The sequence below is a fragment of the Tachyglossus aculeatus genome, chromosome X1 (genome assembly GCF_015852505.1).
Source record: "Tachyglossus aculeatus isolate mTacAcu1 chromosome X1, mTacAcu1.pri, whole genome shotgun sequence".
NCBI classification, from domain to species: Eukaryota; Metazoa; Chordata; class Mammalia; order Monotremata; family Tachyglossidae; genus Tachyglossus; species Tachyglossus aculeatus.
In genome coordinates this window covers 109,053,078-109,075,777 of record NC_052101.1, presented here as the reverse complement: position 1 = coordinate 109,075,777, position 22,700 = coordinate 109,053,078, and the positions used below count along the sequence as shown (strand labels likewise).

The 22,700-nt window shown below is 45.2% G+C and overlaps 1 protein-coding gene and 1 non-coding gene across 8 annotated transcripts in view; one reads left to right on the top strand and one right to left on the bottom strand.

Annotated features, from left to right (window-relative positions):
• ATP2B2 (ATPase plasma membrane Ca2+ transporting 2) overlaps nucleotides 1-22,700 on the top strand; it is a 587,231-nt gene that overhangs the window by 208,537 nt on the left and 355,994 nt on the right. For all 7 annotated transcript variants that reach the window (XM_038740359.1, XM_038740349.1, XM_038740351.1 and 4 more), the window contains one exon: nucleotides 16,726-16,803. The gene's annotated coding sequence lies outside the window, so the exon portion shown is untranslated. The remainder of the gene's footprint in view (nucleotides 1-16,725; nucleotides 16,804-22,700) is intronic.
• On the bottom strand, nucleotides 12,305-12,442 carry LOC119920422. Its single transcript, XR_005448168.1, has one exon. It is a non-coding gene; the product is annotated as a small nucleolar RNA SNORA7 (small nucleolar RNA).

Below are 22,700 nucleotides of genomic sequence, written 5' to 3'. Positions count from 1 at the left end.
TCTGTGATTTTTAAGCAGTCTAGGAAACAAATGATCAGCAATAGATTTGTATTCAGTTTGTAATAATGGGAGCTTAAAGCAATGCAAAGGAACATTCAGAGAAGTAGGTGGGGAAACAGGATAGAACCATGCCTTTTAAACAAAGACTAGAAAGAATTTCAAGAAAACAGTAGTCAAGAACATCAAAGGCTACAGGAAGGTTAAGAGGGGTTAGAATGGAGAAGAGACTGTTGGGATTGGGCCAGCAATAGGTTTTTTTGTTATTTGTTAAGCAGTTACTATGTGCCAGGCACTGTACTAAGTGCTGGGGCAAATACAATCTAATCAGGTTGGATACAGTTCCAGTCCCACATGAGGCTCACAGTTTTAATCACCATTGTACAGATGAGGGAACTGAGGCACAGATAAGTGACCTGCACAAGATCACACAGCTGACAAGTGGTTGTGAGCAGTGTGACCTAGTGGATAGAGCACAGGCCTGGGAGTCAGAAGGTCATGGGTTCCAATTCCGCCTCCACCACTTGTCTGCTGTATGAACTTGGGCAAGTCACTCCACTTCTCTGTGCTTCGGTTACCTCATTGGTAGAATGGGGATTAAGACTGTGAGCCCCATGTGGGATGGGGACAGTGTCTAACCTGGTTAACTTGTATCTACCCCAGAATTTAGTACAGTGCCTGGGAAGCAACGTGGCCTAGTAGAAAGAGCTGGACTTGGGAGTCAGAGGTCATGGGTTCCAATTCCACCTCCACCACTTGTCTGTTGTGTGACCTTGGGCTAGTCAGTTCACTTCTCTGTGACTCAGTTACCTCATCTCTAAAATGGGGATTAAGAGTGTGAACCTCATGTAGGATGGGGACTGTGTCAACCTGATTACCTTGAATCAAACCCAGTGCTTAGAACAGTCTTTGGCACATAGTAAAGCATTTAACAAATACCATAATAATAATTATTATTATTACATAGTAAGCATTTAACAAATGCTATTAAAAAAATTTGGCAGAGCCGGAATTAGAAGCCAGGTCCTTTGACTCCCAGGCCCTTGCTCTATCCACTAGGCCATTTTGCTTCTCTAGTAGGTGCTTGTAATTTGTGAGATATCAATTTGGACTGAAGAGGGTGAAATCTAGATTAAAGAAGATCAAAGAGAGAGTTGACAGAGAGCCAGTAGAGGCAGCAGGAAGGAGGTGGAAAGAGATAGGACAATAGCTGACAGGGGAGATGGTCAAGAAGCTTTTTTTCAGAATAGCAGAGATGATTTTGGAGCCCTGTCAGTGCAGAGGTCCCGGCTCCCTGTGCTTTAAACAGAAAACACTGCCAAAGGACTATTCATTCATTCATTCATTCATTCATTCATTCATTCAAATGTATTTACTGAGTGCTTACTGAGTGCAGATCACTGTACTAAGCACTTGGGAGAGTACAAAGCAACAATCAACAGGCACATTCCCTGCCCACAATGAGCTTACAGTCTATTGGGGGGAGACAGACATGAGTACAAATAAATAAAATTACAGATATGTACATAAGTGTGTGGGGCTAACAGAGGGGCAGAGCAAAGAGAATGTCAGGGCATCGCAGACAAGAGTTGGAGATGAAGAAAGATGGGTCTTAGTCTGGGAAGGCCTCAGAGGAGATGTACTATCAATAAAGCAACAATAAGACTAGAAAATGAACACTCTATCTTTCATCTTATTGGGCAGGGTTGAATTTCTCCAGAGGACACATGCCAGCTTTTGCTTTTTGACATGTTGAATCTTTGCACCTTTTGGTTGATGAATTCTGGAATCGGTGAAGTGTAATCTTCCAGCTGTCACAGATAGGAGTTTACCTCCAATGGAGTTGGGCAGATCTGGAAGTGGGAGCCTTCACGGCAGCCCCTGAGCAATTGATTTCATAGAACATTAGTGATAAGCATTGGGGCACCCTCTGTTCTGTTCTTCAGCTCGTTTCATCAGGCACTTTTAGAAACAGATGAACAATACAGTAAGTGGAGCACTGTACTGCACACCTATTACCAAGGACCCAAAGAAAGCCCCTGACCACTCAGACCAAGGACCCGCAAGCCTGGGTTTTAATTTCCACTGGGAACAGCTCTGCTTTATAAACCTTCATGATTGCTATCTCAGAAGAATGAGAAACAAGCAGAATGTGAATGTGTATTGCAGTTGTTAAAATACTGAGGGACAATTGAAAACACAATTTCCTGTTGATTGCTGAGAACAAGTGGGAAAGACTCAACAGTTATATGAAAATTTAGTTTGCACTGCGAGGGCCTTAGTGATGGGTCAGAACAAGTGATTTGTTTTCTTATGAGTCCTCAGGTTGCAGCACTTCTCTGATGGGTTATTTTCAAAGATTTGAGGTAAATTTCTGTTCTTACAGCCTGGGTTACATTCCTTTCACCCTTAGTGAGGCCTTTATGGGCAGTGAAGGAAGCAAAAGGTTTAAAGTTTTGTTTAATCTTATTGCCTGAAAGCTCTCTGCATGCCATTCAACTCCACTCTTCCTCCAAAGATTTGTTCTTCTTAGTTACAAACAGCCTGTGTTTACCGCATAGGGCTTTCTACTGATTCTCACAGGCGAGATAATATCTGTAAAAGAGGCAATGAGCATGAACATACAACTTGGCTGGGTGAGATTTGTTAGTGGAGCATTAACTAGTGCATCCAGAAGGTCTGCACCTTCCTTTGATTGCTATGGTTTCAGGTCCCTTGCTGTTTTCCATTATCATTTCTTTGGGGCTTTATTGATCATCTTCTCTGCAGAAAGGATTTTTCTGCTGAAAGAATCCATTGTCCCCATTTTACCCTCTTTCCCACCTCCCTCACCTCCCTTCTTCTGTTTTTTTCCTCTTATCCCTTCTTTGCAAATTTCCTTTCCTCATTTATGTGGCAAATATTCCATGCAACTACCCATAACCCCCCTAGATCTTTCACACACCTAGTGTCGGCCATAGTAGTTCAGGTACTTATTAAGGGGAGTTGAGGATAGAGCATCTGACCAGGGAGATGCCAGTGGCCCTAAATGGACTGGAAAACCACTCCAGGGAAAACAAGGGGCTGGGAGTTGGGGACGGGAAATGGTGGCAAAATCACCTCACAGTTGGCTTGGAGGCTCTCCATCAACCCTTCCCATCTTACCTAGCAGACCTCTAAACCCACTAATCTCCAGCTCACCCCTTGCATTTATAATCGAGTCGGGGAGTAGGAGTGCTAGTAGTACAGTGCTCTGCACACAGTAAGCGCTCAATAAATACGATTGATTGATTGATTGAGTGCTATAAAGCCCATAGTGAGGAGTTTTTGTTTGCTGTTGGAGATGGATGGGCAACCATTGGAGGTTCTTTTGAGGAGTTGGGAGAAGTGCTCAGATGATTTTTTAGAAGGATCTTCTGGCCTGCAGAATGAAGCACGGACTGGAGAGGATAGAGCAGTGGGCCAGGAATTGTGTGAGGAGGTTGATGCAGCAGTCATGGTGAGATAGGATAAGTGCTTGGATCAAAGTGGTGGCAGTTTGGATGAAGAGGAAGGAGAGGATTCTAGAAATGTTGTGAAGGTAGAATTGACAGGATTTGGTGACAGACTGAATGTGCAGGTTGAATGCGGGAGATGAGGATAATGCCAAGGATATAGACTTGTGAGACAGGGAGGATGGAAGTTTTGCATAATAATAATGATAATGAATTATTATTATTGTGGTACTTAAGTCTTTTCTATGTGCCAAGTACTGTACTAAGTGCTGGGGTAGATACAAGATAATCAGGTTCCTCATGGGGTTCACAGTCTCAGGAGAAGGAAGAATGGGTATTGCATCCCTATTTGGCAGATGAGGAAACTGAGGCACAGAGAATTTAAGTGAAATACCCAAGTTCACACAGCAGGTACATGGTGGAACCAAGATTAGGACCTAGATCATCTGACTTCCAGGCCTGGGTCTTTTTTATTAGGCCATGCTGCTTCTCAGTGATGGGGAGAACAGGGCTTTGGTGGGAAGATGAGGAGCTCTGTTTTGGACATGCTAAGTTTGAGGTGTCAGTGGGAAATCCAAGTAGAGATGTCCTGAAGGCAAGACTTTAGAGAAGGAGAGAGATCATGGCTGGAGAAGAAAATTTGGGAACCATCCACATAGTAGTTGAAGCCATGGGAGCAAATAATAATAATAATAATTACGGTATTTGTTTAGTGCTTACTCTGTGCCAAGCACACTGTTCTAAGCACTGGGGTAGATACAAGTTAAACAGGTCAGACACAGTCCCTGTCCCAAATGGGCCTCACACATCCCATTTTACAGATGAGGTAACTTTAGTGAGTTACCCAAGGTCACACAGCAGACACATTGTGGAGCCAAGATTATTCATTCATTCATTCATTCAATCGTATTTATTGAGCACTTATGGTGTTCAGAGCACTGTAGTAAGCTCTTGGAAAGTACAGTACAGCAATAGAGGCAATCCCTGCCCACAGCGGGCTCACAGTCTTGGGGGTGGGGGGGACAAACATCAATACAAGTAAACAAGCATCACTATAAATGGAGTTATTTATACATATATACACATAAGTGCTGTGGGGCAGGGAGGGGGGGGAAGAGCAAAGGGAGCGAGTAGTGGTGACATGGAAGGGAAGGGGAGATGAGGAGAAGCGGGGCTTAGTCTGGGAAGGCCTCTTGGAGGAGGTGCACCTTCAGTAGGGCTTTGAAGGGGGGAAGAGTGATTGGTGGATTTGATGGGGTGGGCATTCCAGGTCAGAGGTAGGATGTGGGCCAGGGGTCGGCGGCGAGACAGGTGAGATCGAAGCACAAAGAGAAGGTTAGTACCAGAGGAGCGGAGTGTGTGGGCTGGGATGTAGAAGGAGAGGAGGAAGGTGTGAAGTAGGAGGGGTCAAGGTGATGGAGAGCTTTAAAGCCAATAGTGAGGAGTTTTGTTTGGTACAGGGGTGGATAGGAAACCACTGGAGATTTTCGAGTAGGGGGCTGATGTGCCCTGAACGTTTCTATAGAAAGATAATCCAAGCAGCAGAGTGAAGTATGGACTGAAGTGAGGAGAGGCAGGAGGTTGGGAGGTCAGCAAGGAGGCTGATGAAGTAATCCAGGCGGGATAGGATCAGTGACTGTACTCCCATGGTAGGGGTTTGGATGGAGAGGAAAGGGAGGATCTTGGCAATGTTGTGAAGGTGAGACCGACGGGATTTGGTGATGGATTGGATATGTGAGTTGAATAAGAGAGTGGAGTCAAGGATGATATCAAGGTTGCAAGCTTGTGAGATGGAAAGGATGGTTGTGCCGTCTACGGGGATGGGAGTGTTTGGGAGAGGACAGGGTTTGGGAGGGAAGTTAAGGAGCTCTGTCTTGGAATGTTGAGTTTGAGGTGGCAGGAGGACATCCAAGTAGAGATGTCATGAAGGCAGGAGGAGATGGGAGCAGGGGAGGAGATGTAGATTTGGGGGTCATCTGCATTGAGATGGTAGTTGAAGCCATGGGAACGAATGAGTTCTCCAAGGGAATGAGTGTAGATGGAGAATAGAAGGGGACCAAGAACTGAACCTTGAGGTACCCCTACAGTTAGGGGATGGGAGGGGGAGGACGAGCCCACAAAGGAGACTGAGAATGAATGGCCAGAGAGATAAGAGGAGAACCAGGAGAGGACGGAGGCATTGAAGCCAACTTTGGATACCGTATTGAGGAGAAGGAGATGCTCCACAGTGTCAAAGGCAGCTGAGAAATCGAGGAATATTAGGATTAGAATTAGAACCCAGGTCCATCTGACTCCCAGGCCCGTGCTCTTTCCACTAGTGAATGAGTTCTCCAAGGGAGTGGGTATATATGGAGAATAGAAGGGGACCCAAAACTGAACCTTGAAAGACCCCCTCGGGGTGTGGGAGGCAGAGGAGAAGCCTGCGAAAGAGACTGAGGAGTGGCCAGAGAGCTGGGAGGAGAAATAAGGGAGGACAATGTCAGTGAAGCCAAGGTTAGATCATGTTTCCCAAAGTGGGCGGTCCACAGTGCTGAAGGCCACTGAGGGGTTTTGGGGGATTAGGATGGAGTAGAGGCTGTTGCACTTGGGAAGAAGAAGGTCACTGGTGACCTTAGAGTTTCTGTGGAGTGTAGGGAGCATAAACCAGATTGTAGGGGGTCAAGGAGAGAATTGGAGGGGAGGAAGTGGAATTTATTCTCATTACCATACTTGTTTATATTTTCATATTGGTCTCTCCCATTAGAGGGTAAGATTCTTATGGGGAGGGAATGTATCTTATGCTTCTGTTGTACATTCTCAAAAACTTGGTACAGTACATTTCAGCCACCAGGAGCTCAATAAATGCCTTCACTCCTCCTCCTCCTAGAACCTGCACTGATGCAGGGTGAAGAAAGTGAGATGCAAGAGTAAAGAGATGAGGCTAGCAATGTGGTAGTGACCGGTGTCCATTCCCCAAGCTCTTTCAAGCCCATCTGTGGCTCTTGTTCAGATGGTAGCCAAGAGACTGAGGTGGCGGGTGAGTAGATAAAATTAGCAGAGCTGAAGAAGAAATCTCAACTAGTGGAGTTAAGAAAAGTAGCAACTGAGACCAAACTCCAGAAGTAACTCCTCCTCCTTCCATTGGCCACATTCTCTAGGACTGAATCAATCAGTCATATTTATTGAGCACTTACTGTGTGCAGAGCACTGTAGTAAGTTCTTGGGAAAGTTGGTAGGGTTGGTAGACATGTTCCCTGCCCACAAGTAACTTACAGTCTAGAGGGGGAGACAGACCTTAATATAAATAAATTATGGATGTGTACATAAGTGCTGTGGGGCTGAGGGGGAGGTGAATAAAGAGAGCAAGTCCAAGTGACTGAAAGTGTTTGTACTATCCCTAAGTCTGAGGTACAGGGGAGAACGTATTTTACCTCCATCAGAAATGCCCAGTCATTACTTGCTAAGCCAATAGGCTTCTTACTGTGCATGCATGGGGGGAGGCTTGACCTTTGGTTTTTATTGATACTCAAGTGCTGTCTAAAATTGCATTAAAGGAGAAAAGGTCCATCGCAGAGAGCAGAAACGGTAGCTGGGGAGGGGTGGGGAGTAGAAATGGGGGGACAGGGGAAGGAGAAGGGTCATAGTCCTGAAGTTGGTGTGTAATGCTATTGCCCCATCCTCAGGCAATGGGTCAGAAAGTCACTGTTCCTCTTTAATTACATCCCTGAAGCATGGGCTTTTATTTTCCCTGTTTGAATTTTGTGTCTGCTTCATTCTGCCTTTAAATCTGTTTTCTGTGACTTAAGCTGACCACTGTGGTGTCATCTCCTACTCCTCACTGTTAGTCTGTTCTCTCATAAATCAATCAATGGTATTTATTGAGCACTTACTGTGTGTACAATACGTCGGAGTTGGCAGACACATTTCCTGCCCGCACCTAGCTTACACCCCACAGATCTGCCCTTTCTTCTCCACCCAGGCAGCCACTACCCTGGTTCAGGCATTCACATATCCCCCAACTTCCACTTCAGCCCTTCTGCTCCACCTAAAGATTAAACTACTCACAATCTCCAAAGCACTTATGTGCATATCTTATATATCTGTAATTTATTTTAGCATTTATCTCCCCTGCTACACTGTAAGCTCCTTGAGGGCAGGGATCATCTCCGCAGTCTCCCAAGCGGTTAGTTATAGTAGCTTGCACTCAGAAAGTCCCCAGTAAATGCTGCTGGTCTCCCTGACTCTAGCTTAGCTTCCATTCAGACCATACCGCTGCTCAGAAGAAAACTCCCCTTTCCTCAAAGTCCTCCAATGCTTGCCCATTTCCCTTCACAACAAGCAAAGGGTCTTCACCTAAAAGGCTCTCCACCGTATTTATAAGCCCTTCTCACCTGCTACTTCTGTGTTTGCACTCTTTGCTTTGTCCAAGCTGAACGCCTACCACCTCCAGCTCTCAGAATCTGAACTTCGTCCCTCAAATAAATCCTCCAGACTTCAACCCTCCACCTTCAGAACTCTCCTAAAATCCTACCGCTTCCAACATGCCTTTCTCTTGCACTTGGATCTGTGACCTTTGGACATTTGATATGCACCCCTCCCCCAACCTCACATCTTAATTTATGTTATTTATTCATACTAATGTCTCCCTCCCCACCTAGACTGTAAGATCATTACAGGCAGGGAACGTGTCTGCTAATTCTGTTGTATTGTACTCTTCCAAGGACATAGTACAGTGCTCTGTGCTTAGTAGTGCTCAGTAAATACCCCTCCTTGATTGATTCTCTTGTACTTACATACTTTCTAATTCCCATTCTCAGTATTTGCACATCTATGTATGTTTGAACATTCAATTTTGTTAATTCTGATTCCACTGCTTGTAAATATTTCTGTCTTTCCTGATAGTGAAAGCTCCTTGTAGTCAGGAACAAATCTCATGCTTTCATTGTACTCAGTAGGTGCTCCATAAATGCCATTTCTGTTACTGCAGCAAGAATGTTGGTTGGTTAACAGAGACTCTTGCTCATGTTTCAGGAGTTTTGGACCAATCGACATCCCTTCTGCCACTCCCTGGGATAATCAAAGGAAGATTGGGGTAGAAAGCAGATCCTGGGGTGGTATGGTGAGGAAGGGTGAGGGAGAGAATCAATCAGTGCTATTTATAGGGCACCTACTTTGTGGAAAGCACTGACAGAACTATCTGGGGAGTCAGGGAGAGGCTGGTAGAGCTGAGTTGGCTGTCCCCCAGCTCTCCAAGGCTGGACGTCTCACTGGCTTTCTAAAAAAGAATTTCTAGAACATTGGATGGCTTTTGTTTGGTCATAAATCTCAATTTTTTTCAGCTTGGCTTCCATTCAAAGCAAACAGAAGAAGGAGGTTTTTTTTTTTAACCCCTCAGGATTAAAGTGTGTTAGCAACTGACAGGATACAGGGAGACAGACAGGCCAGCAAGTGTGGATTGCCACACCATCCCAAGAGAAACACATCTCCTCTGTGACAAAAGTCACCCCCTGTGGCTAGTGCCCGCATTGATGGGTTAGGAGCTCGAGGGACCTAACGTCTTTCCTTTGATGCCTTTCACTGGAGCTTGAATCAGAGCATATGGACACAAAATCCCTCTGGTTGTTTCTCTCTTTGTAGAGGGAAGTGCCAAATCCCGATGGGAAGAAACCCAGGGCACATCAATGTGGGGAGTCTGGGAGGGAGGGAGGATCCATTTAGGGATCTTGAGTTTGACCTTTCTGCTGTCCCAGCAGTGTGGTGACAGAAAATCCTGAAAGGGCTCCTTGGTTTGCAGGGCTATATGAAAGGGAAACACACCCACCCCTAAGGACAGAACTGACCCACAAAATGTGTGAGAGCTGCAAGGTTAAAACCAGCAGCTCCACTTCTCAGCTCAGAGGAGATCCCGGAAAAGTTAATGAGCTGTGAGTTTGGGAAGTGGCTCGATCTGGATGCCCCTTCTAGGTGCTAAATGGAGGGGGATTCCCAGCATCTCCCACTTGGCTCCTGCAGAAAATGGATGGATTCTACCCCTCGTCCCCCCTGGGTGGGGGCGTGGGGGAGGGAGAGACACAGGGCAGGAGAAAATGTCACGTACACTCCTCTTTTTGTTCTCTTACTTCACTGAATTTTTTATTCAACCTGAGGTCTAGAGAAACAATGTTTCAAGAAAGAGCAACAGACAAGGGTGATTGCATAGTTGGGTCTCAAAGTAACATTTTCTCAATCCACTATCTTCTACTCGTCCTTCTCCACCTCAGACCTCAATTTTCTATTTTCTCCAGTTTCTGGGTAAGCTTTATGTAGAACTGAACTACCCCTGAGGATTGCTGATCATTTGTCCTGCAGCCTGTGGGGGAAGTTGCCCAATTTTGCGGGATCTGTAATTTATTTTAATATGTCTCATATTTAATATGAGCATACAGTGAGTGCTCAATAACAATAGCAATAATAATAATTGTGGTATTTAAGTGCTTACTGTGTGTCTATTGGAGAAGGCTTTTGCTAATACCATGGACTGCCCAAAAAACAAACAAATGGATTTTGGAACAAATTAAGCCGAAGTGGTCCTTGGAAGGCCAAATGACTCGATTTAGATTAGCATATTTTGGACATATAATTAGGAGGACTAATTCTCTGGAGAAGACACTAATGCTAGGAAAAGTCTAGGGAAAACGTGGAAGAGGCAGACCAGCAGCTAGATGGATAGAGACCATAATAACAATAACGGAAGAACTGTTAGGTTGCAGATTATGGCAGATTATGGTAGAGGACAGGACATTCTGGAGAAAGTATATCCATGGAGTCACTATGAATCGGAAATGACTCGATGGCACAATAATAATAATAATAATACTATGTGCCAGGCACCCTACTAAGCACTGGAGCAGATACAAGGTGATTGGGTTGGACACAGTTTCTGTCCCACACTGGGCTCTCAGTCTTAATCTGCATTTTACAGATGAGGTAACTGAGGCACAGAGAAGTTAAATTTCTCATCCAAGATCACACAGCAGACATTTGACAGAGCAGGCCTTCTGACTTCCAGGCCTGTGCTCTATTAGGCTACACTGAGCTAATTGATGGATTGATTGACTAAGGATGGGAAGCAGCCACACCACCTCTAATCTACTTCTAATCCTGCCACCCTTGTTATGTCACACAAGACTTCACCAATCCCCACAAACCTTGCTCCTGGAAGGTCTCTCCAATAGCTTGGTATCAGTGCAGTCAGTTCTCTTATAATGTGGGGGTTGCATTCTTACAGAACTTATTTTTAAGGAACACTTGCATTGTGGTGTTTAGCCCATGGTCACGCATCCAACCAGTCCTTCTGATACTGTCTTAAATTGCACCCAGACAAAACTGCAATGTGGGAAGCATGTTCCCTAATTCTGCCATTGTGTTCTATTCAAAAAATGTAGTGGAAACATATACTGTGGAAGAACAGACTGTGTTAACATTTCTTGAGGACATACTGTGTACAGAGCACTGATGATAATAATAATAATGGTATCTGTTAAGTTCTTACTATGTGTCAAGGACTGTTTTAAGCTCTGGGATAGATATAAGGTAATCAGGGTGGATACAGGCCCTATCCTACATGGGGCTCTCAGTCTTAATCCCCATTTTTCAGATGAGGTAACTGATGCACAGCAAAGTGAATTCATTCATTCAATTGTATTTATTGAGCTTTTACTGTGTGCAGAGCACTGTACTAAGTGCTTGGGAAGTACAAGTCAGCAACATATAGAGATGGTCCCTACCTAACAGCGGACTCACAGTCTAGAAGGAGGAGACAGACAACAAAACAAAACATGTAGACAGGTGTCAAAATCGTCAAAACAAATAGAATTATAGCTATATGCACATCATTAACAAAACAGAATAGTAAATATGTACAAGTAAAATAAATAGAGTAATAAATCTGTACAAATATATATATGTGCTGTGGGATGGGGAAGGAGGTAGGGTGGGAGGTGGTGATGGGGAGGAGGAGAGGAAAAAGGGGCTCAGTCTGGGAAGGCCTCCTGGAGGAGGTGAGCTCTCAGTAGGGCTTCGAAGGGAGGAAGAGAGCTAGGTTGGTGGATGTGTGGAGGGAGGGCATTCCAGGCCAGGGAAAGGACATGGGCCGGGGGTCTACGGCGAGGCACAGTGAAGAGGTTAGCGGCAGAGGAACAGAGGGTGTGGGCTGGGCTGTATATGGAGAGAAGGGAGGTGAGGTAGGAGGGGCAAAGTGATGGAGAGCCTTGAAGCCAAGAGTGAGGAGTTTTTTCTTGATTCGTAGGTTGACAGGCAACCACTGGAGATTTTTGAGGAGGAGAGTGACATGCCCAGAGCATTTCTGTGCAAAGATAATATGGGCAGCAGAGTGAAGTATAGACTGAACCGTGTAGAGACAGGAGGATGGGAGATCAGAGAGGAGGTTGGTGCAGTAATCCAGTCAGGATAGGATGAGAGAATTCACTTGCCCAAAGTCACAAACCAGACATGTGGCAGAGCTGGGATTAGAACCCATTTCCTCTGACTCCTAAGCCTTTTCACTAGTGCTCTTTTCACTAGGCCATGCTTGGGGGACATGGAAAAAGATGTAAAATCCAAGACTCTGCCTTTAGTGAGTTAGGTTTAACTATGGTAGAGTCAGCAACTCTAGTCATTTCCAACCCAAAGTGACTCCATTGACACATCTTTCCCAGAACACCCCACCTCCATTTGCAGTCATTCCAGTACGGTATCCTTCGAGTGTTCATAAAAATATGGAAGTGGCTTGCCATTTCCTTCTTCCACGCTGTAAATTTGAGTCTCCTCCCTTGACTCTCTTCCATGCTGCTGCTGCCCAGCACAGGTGAGTTTTGACTTGTAGCAGATTGCCTTCCATTCGCTAGCCATTTCCCAAGCTAGTAATGAAATGGATACATCTCTGCTTGATTCTCCCTCCCATAGCCGAGACTGGTAGAATGCTGGAAACTCTCCAGGTGTGATCCTGAGAGGGGGATTGGTGAGGTGGGGGTTGGAATTGGCATAACCAGGAAGTTGGGGCGGGGGGGGGGGGCGCTCAATCAGGAAAGCCTTCTTGGAGGAAATGACTTTTCAGAAGGTGAAGAACACTGTTTAATGAGGGAAGCCATTCCAGGTGGAGGGAAAGGCATATCAATGAGTAGGAAGTTGGAGAATCAGGAATGAGGGATAGTGAACAGGTTTGAGGTGAGCCAAGAGTTTAAGCAGAGGTATAGCAGAAGAGAGCAAATAGTTGATTGGGAGCCAGCTAGCAGAGAACCTTGAATCAATTAATCAGTCCCTCAGGTGTACTAAGTGCTTGGGAAAGTACAATACACTTGGTAGACAAGAAACTAATAGTTGGGGAATTATCTGTAATTTATGTATTTATATTAATGTCTGTCTCCCCCTCTAGACTCTAAACTTGTTGTGGGCAGGGAATGTGTATGTTGTATTGTACTCTTCCAAGTGCTTAGTACAGTGTTCTTTAAACAGTAAGTGCTCAATAAATAATAATAATAATGATGGTTTTTGTTAAGCGCTTACTATGTGCCAAGCACTGTTTTAAGCCCTGGGGTAGATACAAGGTAATCAGCATGTCCCACGTGGGGCTCAGTCTTATTCCCCATTTTCCAGATGAGGTAACAGAGCCACAGAGAAGTGAACTGACTTGCCTAAAGTCACACAGCTGACACGTGGCAGAGGGGGGATTAGAACCCATGACTTCTGACTCCTAAGCCCATACTCTTTCCACTAAGCCACACTGCTTCTCATTGAATGAACGAATGAATGGAATGGGGAGCCACTGGAGAATTTTGAGATGAGTAATGTGTCCTGGACTTTTTCCAGAGGTGACCCTGCTTGTAAAGAATCCCGTAGAGTGGAAGGGAAGGAGTGTGTTCTAGTGGATAGAGAATGGGCCTGGGAGTCAGAAGGACCTGAGTTCTAATCCCAGATCCATCACTTGTCTGCTGTGTGACCTTAGGCAAGTCACTTAACTTCTCTGTGCCTCAGCTACCTCATCTGTAGAATGGAGATGAAGACTTTGAGCCTCATGTGGGGCAGGGACTATGTCCAACCTGATTAGCTTGTATCTACTCTAGGGCTTAGCACCCTGCTTGGCACTTAATAAGCCCTATTAGATACCATAAAAAAAAGTGTTAGGGAGCTTCCATGGGAGGGAAGATGGAGAGGTAACTGTGGGGAAAATGCCTGAAGTAGAAACCTAAAGTGTTTGTGCAGTGACAGGTATTTTGTAGAATTCATTCAATTGTATTTATTGAGTGCTTACTGTGTGCAGAGCACTGTACTAAGCGCTTGGGAAGTACAAGTTGGCAACATATAGAGACGGTCCCTACCCAACAGCGGCTCACAGTCTAGAAGGGGGAGACAGAGAACAAAACATATGAACAAAATAAAATAGAATAAATATGTACAAGTAAAATAAATAGAGTAATAAATATGTACAAACATATACACATATATACAGGTGCTGTGGGGAGGGGAAGGAGGGGGAGAGGAAGGAGGGGACTCAGTCTGGGAAGGCCTCCTGGAGGAGGTGAGCTCTCAGTAGGGCTTTGAAGGGAGGAAGAGAATGCCTTTCAATGGGGGTCTTTCTGGAAACTTCATGTGTGACTTTGAGGAGAATCTTACAGTTCTTTACTCGGTTCATTTCTTGAAGCCGCGTAATTTTCCTGGAGCGGGTTTCACTGCTTCCACCTTTATTTAGCAATCTTGCCACCTGGTGGTGTTGCGATGCAATGAGCATTTAAGGAAAACGGCAAGGCTCTGTGCGTGTGTTTCCACGGAGAGGCAGCTCCGGAAACATGTAGGGCACCCTGTTCCCAGCCCCATTTCCTAGGGTTTCAGTGCTTGGGAGTCAGTAGAGAAGAAGAATGTCAACGTGGGTACATAGGAGGGAAAATTGAGCAGAACCATCCCTGTGCTTGAGTGTGTAAGGACCCCTGACTAGGGAGCAAGTGTCTATGTGTTGCTGAAGGATATTGTAAAATCTCTGGAACGTTTGGTACAGCCTTTTGAGGGAGACCGCTGTGGGTCTGGCAAGCACTGCCATTTAGGGATGACCTAGTTTAGTTGATTCCATCTTTTACCTTTGAACCTCAGTTTTCTCCCCTGGATTATGGACTAAATGTTTCTGTACTGATTTTCCCCTGACCCAATCTGGTGGAGGTAAATCCAGTGTATGCCTTTTTGTATCTGAAGTATGTTCCCAAATGCCTAGTACAGTGCTCTACAAAGAGAAAGCTCAATCAGTTCCATAGATGATGAAGATAAATGTCTAGGAGACTCTGAAGCCCCTTTTCAAGTATATTTTGGCCAGGTAAGGAAGACTTTTGATCAAGTAAGGTGGGCGAAAAGGGCTATGGTGAAATGAAAATTGAGGTCCCTGTTTTAACCCAGTTGTCTTTCACTACTCTGTGATCTGGCTAAATCCTAACTTGGGTGAGTGATGAGAACAGGAGCCCTGGAAGGACTTGGGTTGGCCTAAGGGTAGGAGAGCTAGAGACTGAGAGAGAGAATGAGTGAGAGAAATCAAGGTGGCTCTGTGGGAGGAAACAAGAGAGACCAAGAGAAGTATAGCTTGAGGAGAGATACCATACATGGGAGCTGGTACATGCTTGGATTTACATGACAGGGGAATAGTGATTCCTTTAGAAGAAAGATGCTTAAAAAATCACAGATTTCAAAGTCCTTCCAACCCTTTCGATGAGGCCCATTTTACAAGTGGAGAAATTGAGTTCTGAGGCGCACTATGACTTTTTGATGTTCGAGTGAGTCAGAAGCATAGCTCCCAATTTTCAGCCCACTAGGTTTTGTTGCTTCCGTGATACCAGAGGAGACTAAGAAAAAAACATCTCCCTAGCCAGTCTCCATTTTCTTCATCATACAGCCCTTATTTCTATGTCCTTGTAGTTGGTCATGTCCTTGATGGGTAATTTATTTTCACGTCAGTCTCCCTGCCAGATTGTAAACTCCTCATGGATAGGTAGGGATAACGTCTCTATACTCTATTGTACGCTCCCAGGGGCTTAGGACAGTGCTGTGCATACAGTAAGTGCTCAATAAATACCACTGATTGATTGCTTGAAAGAAAACACTGCTGTTGGTTCTGACCCTCAGTGAGAGGCCTGTAGTTGAGACCATGGTTCAGTGCCACTGTAGAATCCTGCATGGGCCAGAAATCTGGGGCACAGGTTCTACAGGTTCAATACGTTGTGGATTTGGACCTAGGAAATAGAGTGGTCCTGCCCGTGGAAGCACAATGGTCAAGGCCTTGCATTTCATTCATTCAATCGCATTTATTGAGCGCTTACTGTGTGCAGAGCACTGTACTAAGCGCTTGGGAAGTACAAGTTGGCAGCATATAGAGACGGTCCCTACCGAACAACAGGCTCATAGTCTAGAAGGGGGAGACAGATAACAAAACAAGTAGACAGTTGCCCCTTCTCTCTCTGACCTTCCCCTCCAAGCTGTTTCAGCTCTAGGCTTGCTTGACCACCCCTGGGTGTGCTTGATTACTTGATTGACCCAAGGCAAGCACATTACAATATATCTTAGCATATCACCTGAAGACAAGATGAAACTACTCCTTTGATCTAATCAGGACCTCTGGCCCTGCTTATCAGTAGCATGGGATCACCTAGAGAACAAAACAGGTCCAGGGCTGGATGGGAAAACGCCCATGGGACTTACTGCTGCCCCTCAAGTGTTTCTGTATTGTACTCTCCTTATCACTATGAATGCTGTACCAACTGTATATAAAGAAACTCTGTATTCCTTGAAGTTGAGCTGACCTTGACTAGCAGAGGGAACTCTGTCCGTCAACCACCACTCCCTATAAGTGCTAGAAGAAGCGCCAGTAGTAATAAACTTGTCTCTGACATACGTGCTCGAACACAACGCTCTACCTGCTGGATGTTATTGCTGTTCCTGGAGCTACAGGGCTGCACAGGTGGGTGAGGGGGAGGGGTAAGGCTGTGTTTCTGCTGATTTATGTGACCACCTGGTGAAATCTACATTGTCCTCCCTGAACTCACAAGAGCCTGTGCCTTTCTGGCTTAGACTGCTCTTCTTGGTGTCTCGGCAGCTCTCCTTCCTTTCGTCTGGATTCTGTGCTTACTCAGGTAAACTGCTGAGCCCATGGGTAGGCAGCCATGACCCCAAGGGTCTCCGGCAAAATATGACCTTAATCTCAATGTTTGGCTTGGACCTCTTTTCCGAAAACTGGTATTAATATTGGTTCATTTCTCCTTTTCAGGACTGAAAGCGAGTACTCCAGGGAAGGGGCCTATCTAAGAGTCTGGCTTTCCTGCCTCTTGTAAGGAGGAGAAAAAGGGTGAGTTGTGGAATGTTCACGAGGACCTTTTAATACAAATTCTTAGGGAGTCCAGTTAATTGCAGTAAATCAAATCTGGATTGACACTTAAGTAAAACCAGTCATCCAAATGTCTTCAGTTTTCCGTGCTGAAAATCAGCACTGCTCCTCACGTAATGACACCGTGACTGCATATATGTTATTTGAGAAGCATCTCCCTGGTTTTGAAGATTAATCACATCATTTTGCATTTGAATGGTAGGCGCGAAAAAGGAAATTTGAAAAGGAATATTGCAGCAGTGTGATTATGGTGCTTTTGAAAGTATGGGATTAGCGGCCGTGGCAGATGTGTGTATTAGTACTTGATAAACAGAATGCAATATCCTGGCAGTGAAATTCTCAATGGCTAGTGTCCAAGAACCCAGGGCAGAGAGAAAAAAACTAATGAATGTGTCCAGCTAGCCTCCCTCCTATGGAAGCATCCAAACCCACCTAACTTTGTTGCCATTCTGGTTTTCACCCAAGATTTTGGGGACCAACTGAACTGTTTTTAAGCATGTTCCGTAGTTGTTCGGTTGTTTCTTTCAATTTATTCAATTTAAAATATCAGTAATGCTACACAAATTTGAGTACTGTAGCTTTTGATTGACATTAGTGAAACGGGGTTAAAGAATAATCATTGCTGAAATGCTGGATTAAGGAGTAACCCACATAGCTTTTTGCTCTTGAGTGGATCAGCTGCTCTGGAATTCCTCATTGCTCTATTTCAAAATGGAGCAAAAAGGGCTGAGTTTTGATTTTGTTAGGAGAGCTAAGTTCTTCTTTTTGAAGGCGCTTAAATGTTTCTTTTGGGTATTTCTTGAAAAGCGGTAATGATGAGTGTTTTCTGTGCAGTGGCTTGTCTCTGTCATGAGGTTCCGTTTTCAAATTGCATGAATACAGTGTTTGCTCTCATAATCATCCACCCCGCCACCCCAATTTTTGAAGAGGAAATTCAATCAATTGTATTTATTGAGCACTTATGGTGTGAAGAGCACTGTACTAAGCACTTGGGAGAGTACAGTATAACAGAGTTGGTAGACACATTCCCTACCCACAATGAGCTCAAAACTATTTTTTCCAGCAGTAATAGTGGCACACACTGGAGAGGGAAGAAAGGTAGGGTCAGAACACCCACTGCTCCATCTCCCTTCTACCATTCCTTTCTAAATTCCTTGAATGGGTTGTCTACACCCTCTGTTTCTCTCCTCCAATTATCTCCTTGACCTTCCTCCAATCTGGCTTTCATCCCCTTCCCACAGAAACCACCCCCTCAGAGGTCACAAATGATCTCCTTCTTGCCGAATCCAACAGACACTACTCAATATTAATCCTCGTCGACCTCTCAGCTACCTTTGACATTGTCAACCAACGTCTTCCGGAAAGATTATCCAATCTTGGCTTCACTGACACTGTCCTCTCCTGGTTCACCTCCTATCTCTCTGGCCTCTCATTCTCAGTCTCTTTCGCAGACTCCTCCTCTGCCTCCCAGCCCCTAACTGTGGGAGTCCGTCAAGGTTCAGTTCAGGGTCCCCTTCAAGTCTCTATCTACACCCACTCCTTTGGAGAACTCGTTCTCTCCCATGGCATCAACTAGCATCCTTATGCAGATGATTCCCAAATCTTTATCTCCAGCTCTGATCTCTCGCCTTCTCTGCAGCCTCATATTTCCTCCTGCCTTCAGGACATCTATATTTGGATGTCCCACAGACACCTCAAGTTTAACATGTCCAAAGCAGTTCTCCTTGTCTTCCCTCTCCTCCCACTGACTTTCCCTTCACTGTAGACAGCACCACCATTCTTCCTGTCTCACAAGCCCATAAACTTGGTGTTATCCTCGACTCATCTTTCTCGTTCAGTACACATATTCACTGTCACCAAATCCTGTAGAACCTTCACAACATTGCTAAAATCTGCCCTTTCCTTTCCATCGAAACTGTTACCATATTAATCCAAGCACTTATCCTATCCCTCTTTGATTACTGTATCAGCCTTCTTGCTGACCTCCCTGCCTCCTGTCTCTCCCTACTCCAGTCCACACTTCACAAAGCTACCCGGATCATTTTTCTACAAAAACATTCAGTCCATGTTGCCCCGCTTCTCAAGAGCCTCCAGTGGCAGCCCACCCACTCTGTAGCAAACAGAAACTCCTTTCCATTGGCTTTAAAGAACTCAATCACCTTGTCCCCTCCTACCTTACCTCTCTGATTTCCTCCTCCAACCCAACCCACTTTGCTCCTCTAACGCCAACCTACTCACTGTCTCGTCTATCTTGCCCACATCCTCTCTCTGTCCTGGATCACCTTCCCTCTTCATATTTGGCAGACAGTCACTCTCCCCAAATTCAAAGCCACATGTCCTCCAAGAGGCCTTCCCTGACTAAGCCCTCATTTCCTCTCCTCCCACTCCCTTCTGTGTCACCCTTGTATTTACACCCTTTATTCATTCCCTCATCCCCACAGCATTTATGTACATAGCCATAATTTTTTTATATTAATGCCTGTCTTCTCTAGACTGTAAGGTTGTTAAGGACAGGGAATGTGTCTACCACCTCTGTTATACTGTCCTCTCCCAAGAACTTAGTACAGTGCTCTGCACACAGTAAGCACTCAGTACATACAATTGATTGGAGCCAATAAGGTTCCTGCACTTGCCAGGGTAGGAAGAGGCAAAGGGGCTGGGGCGGGGGGAGGAGGGGACGGTTGCGTGGTGTGTGTGTGTGTTACTGTAATTCACTGGGTGCTTATTGTATGGAGCACTTGGGAGCACTTACTTTTTTCTTCCGTGTCCCTTTTGTTCTTTCTTTTTTCCTCTTCCCTTTTATCCTCCTGCTCCCCTTATTGCTTAATTCCTTAATTCCTTATTGTTTAATTCCCTACATAATAGTCCCTTCCCTGTTTTTAGGTTGCAAACAACTAGGGCAATTATGGAAAGAAATATGGTATACACATCTTTCTGCTCCTCCCTTTAGGTGGCAATGCACTTTCTTAAACTCACTCGCATCTCCTCCTGCCTTCAGGACATCTCCATCTGGATGTCTGCCCGCCACCTAAAACTCAACATGTCCAAGACTGAACTCCTTGTCTTCCCTCCCAAACCCTGCCCTCTCCCTGACTTTCCCATCACTCTTGATGGCACTACCATCCTTCCCGTCTCACAAGCCCGCAACCTTGGTGTCATCCTCGACTCCGCTCTCTCGTTCACCCCTCACATCCAAGCCGTCACCAAAACCTGCTGGTCTCAGCTCCGCAACATTGCCAAGATCCGCCCTTTCCTCTCCATCCAAACTGCTACCCTGCTCATTCAAGCTCTCATCCTATCCTGTCTGGACTACTGCATCAGCCTTCTCTCTGATCTCCCATCCTCGTGTCTCTCCCCACTTCAGTCCATACTTCATGTTGCTGCCCGGATTGTCTTTGTCCAGAAACGCTCTGGGCATATTACTCCCCTCCTCAAAAATCTCCAGTGGCTACCAATCAATCTCCTCATCAGGCAGAAACTCCTCACCCTCGGCTTCAAGGCTCTCCATCACCTCACCCCCTCCTACCTCACCTCCCTTCTCTCCTTATACAGCCCAGCCCGCACCCTCTGCTCCTCTGCAGCTAATCTCCTCACCGTGCCTCGTTCTCGCCTGTCCCGCTGTCGACCCCAGGCCCACGTCATCCCCCGGGCCTGGAATGCCCTCCCTCTGCCCATCCGCCAAGCTAGCTCTCTTCCTCCCTTCAAGGCCCTACTGAGAGCTCACCTCCTCCAGCCCCCTCCTTCCTCTGCCCCTCGGCCCCCTCTCCATCCCCCCCGTCTTACCTCCTTCCCTTCCCCACAGCACCTGTATATATGTATATATGTTTGTACATATTTATTACTCTATTTATTTTACTTGTACATATCTATTCTATTTATTTTATTTTGTTAATATGTTTGGTTTTGTTTTCTGTCTCCCCCTTCTAGACTGTGAGCCCACTGTTGGGTAGGGACTGTCTCTATATGTTGCCAACTTGTACTTCCCAAGCGCTTAGTACAGTGCTCTGCACACAGTAAGCACTCAATAAATACGATTGATTGATTGATTAAACTGTTGGAAGATTTGCAAGCTTCCTTCCTCATTATAATTTGGAGGCAGAAACTGTTCCCTTATTTAAAAAAAAAACCTATTTTATAGGAACATTATCATCAGTCATTTGTATTAAGTTCCTACTCTGTGCAGAGCACTGCTCCCACTTTCTCCACTTCACTTTTTCCACACAGCAACCTGGACGCTCACTGGATCTCATAATCACTAGTCACTGTAGCATTTCTAAAATTTATAGCAGTTAAGTGCTTATTATGTACCAAGTACTGTGGTAGATATAAGTTAATCAGGTCAGGCACAGTCCCACATGGTTATCATAATCAAAGCTGTAGAGAAAACAGGCATTGAATCTCCATTTTACAGATGGGCAAGTCACTTAACTTCTCAGGTTGCACAAGGTCACATAGCAGGGAAGTGGTAGAGTTGAGACCAGAACCCAAATCTCCTGACTGCCATTACCAGTACCCTTTCTATCAGGCCATGCTGCCTCTCTGAAATACCTCTCTCGGACCGTCTTTGACTTCTCATTTTCCAGTGGCTTCCTTCGCCTCTGCCCTTGAACATGCTCCAATCTATCTCTTATTAGAAACACAAAAAGCCCCCTTATATTGCTTCACTGTGCCATTCATCTATTGCCCCACTTCGCTGCTCTCTTTCCTATAGAAATTCCCTGACTCAATTGTATTTGAGTGCCTCCTGCGTGCAGAGCATTGTACTAAGCACTTGGGAAAGTACAGAAGTAGAGAAGCGGCATGGTGTAGTGGATGGAGCATGGGCCTGGTAGAAGGTTGTGGGTTCTAATCCTGGCTCCGCCACTTGTCTGCTGTGTAACCTTGGGTGAGTCACTTAACTTCCCTGTGCCTCAGTAACCTCATCTGTAAAATGGGGATTCATTCATGCATTCAGTCGTATTTATTGAGCACTTACTGTGTGCAGAGCACTGTACTAAGCACTTGGAAAGTACAGTTCAGCAAGAGAGACATTCCCTGCCCAAAGTGGGCTTGCATTGAGACTGTGAGCCCCACATGGGACAGGGACTATGTCCAGCCCAATTTGCTTGTATCCACCCCAATGCTTAGTACAGTGCCTGGCACACAGTAAGTGCTTAACAAATACCGTAATTATTATTATTATAATTATTATTATAATTTAACAGAGTTGGTAGACACTGTCCCTGCTCACAATACGCTTGCAGTCTAGAGGAGGGTTGTATAATCAGTTCATCTGTTGATAGTATTTATTGAGCACATACTGTATGCAGAGCACTGTTCGAAGCACTTGGGAGGGTGTAATAGAATTAGACGACACGATCTCTGCTCTTATGGAGCTTCTGACTTAGTGAGGCAGCAGAAGTGGGCAAAAGTTTTTGGCCTTGGTCTCCTGACACGAGATTAGGGCTAAATAATATCTTTGCCTGTTCTGTGTTCCTGGAGGGAGTAAAGCTTCTGTATTAGGAATGGTGGGAAAAACTGAGGTGGGGAGGGGCCATGCCTTGAAATCATCAATCAAATCAATTAATTATGGTACTCCTTACTATGTTCCAAGAACTGTTCTAAGCTTTGGAGTAGATACAAGTTAATTAGGTTGGACACAGTCCCTGTCCCACATGGAGCTCAGAGTCTAGGAGGGAGTAGGATTTAACCCCCATTTTACAGATAATAATAATAATATTAACATTTATTAAACGCTTCCTATGTGCAAAGCACTGTTCTAAGCTCTGGGGAGGTTACAAAGTGATCAGGTTGTCCCACGGGGGGCTCACAGTCTTAATCCCCATTTTACAGATGAGGTAACTGAGGCCCAGAGAAGT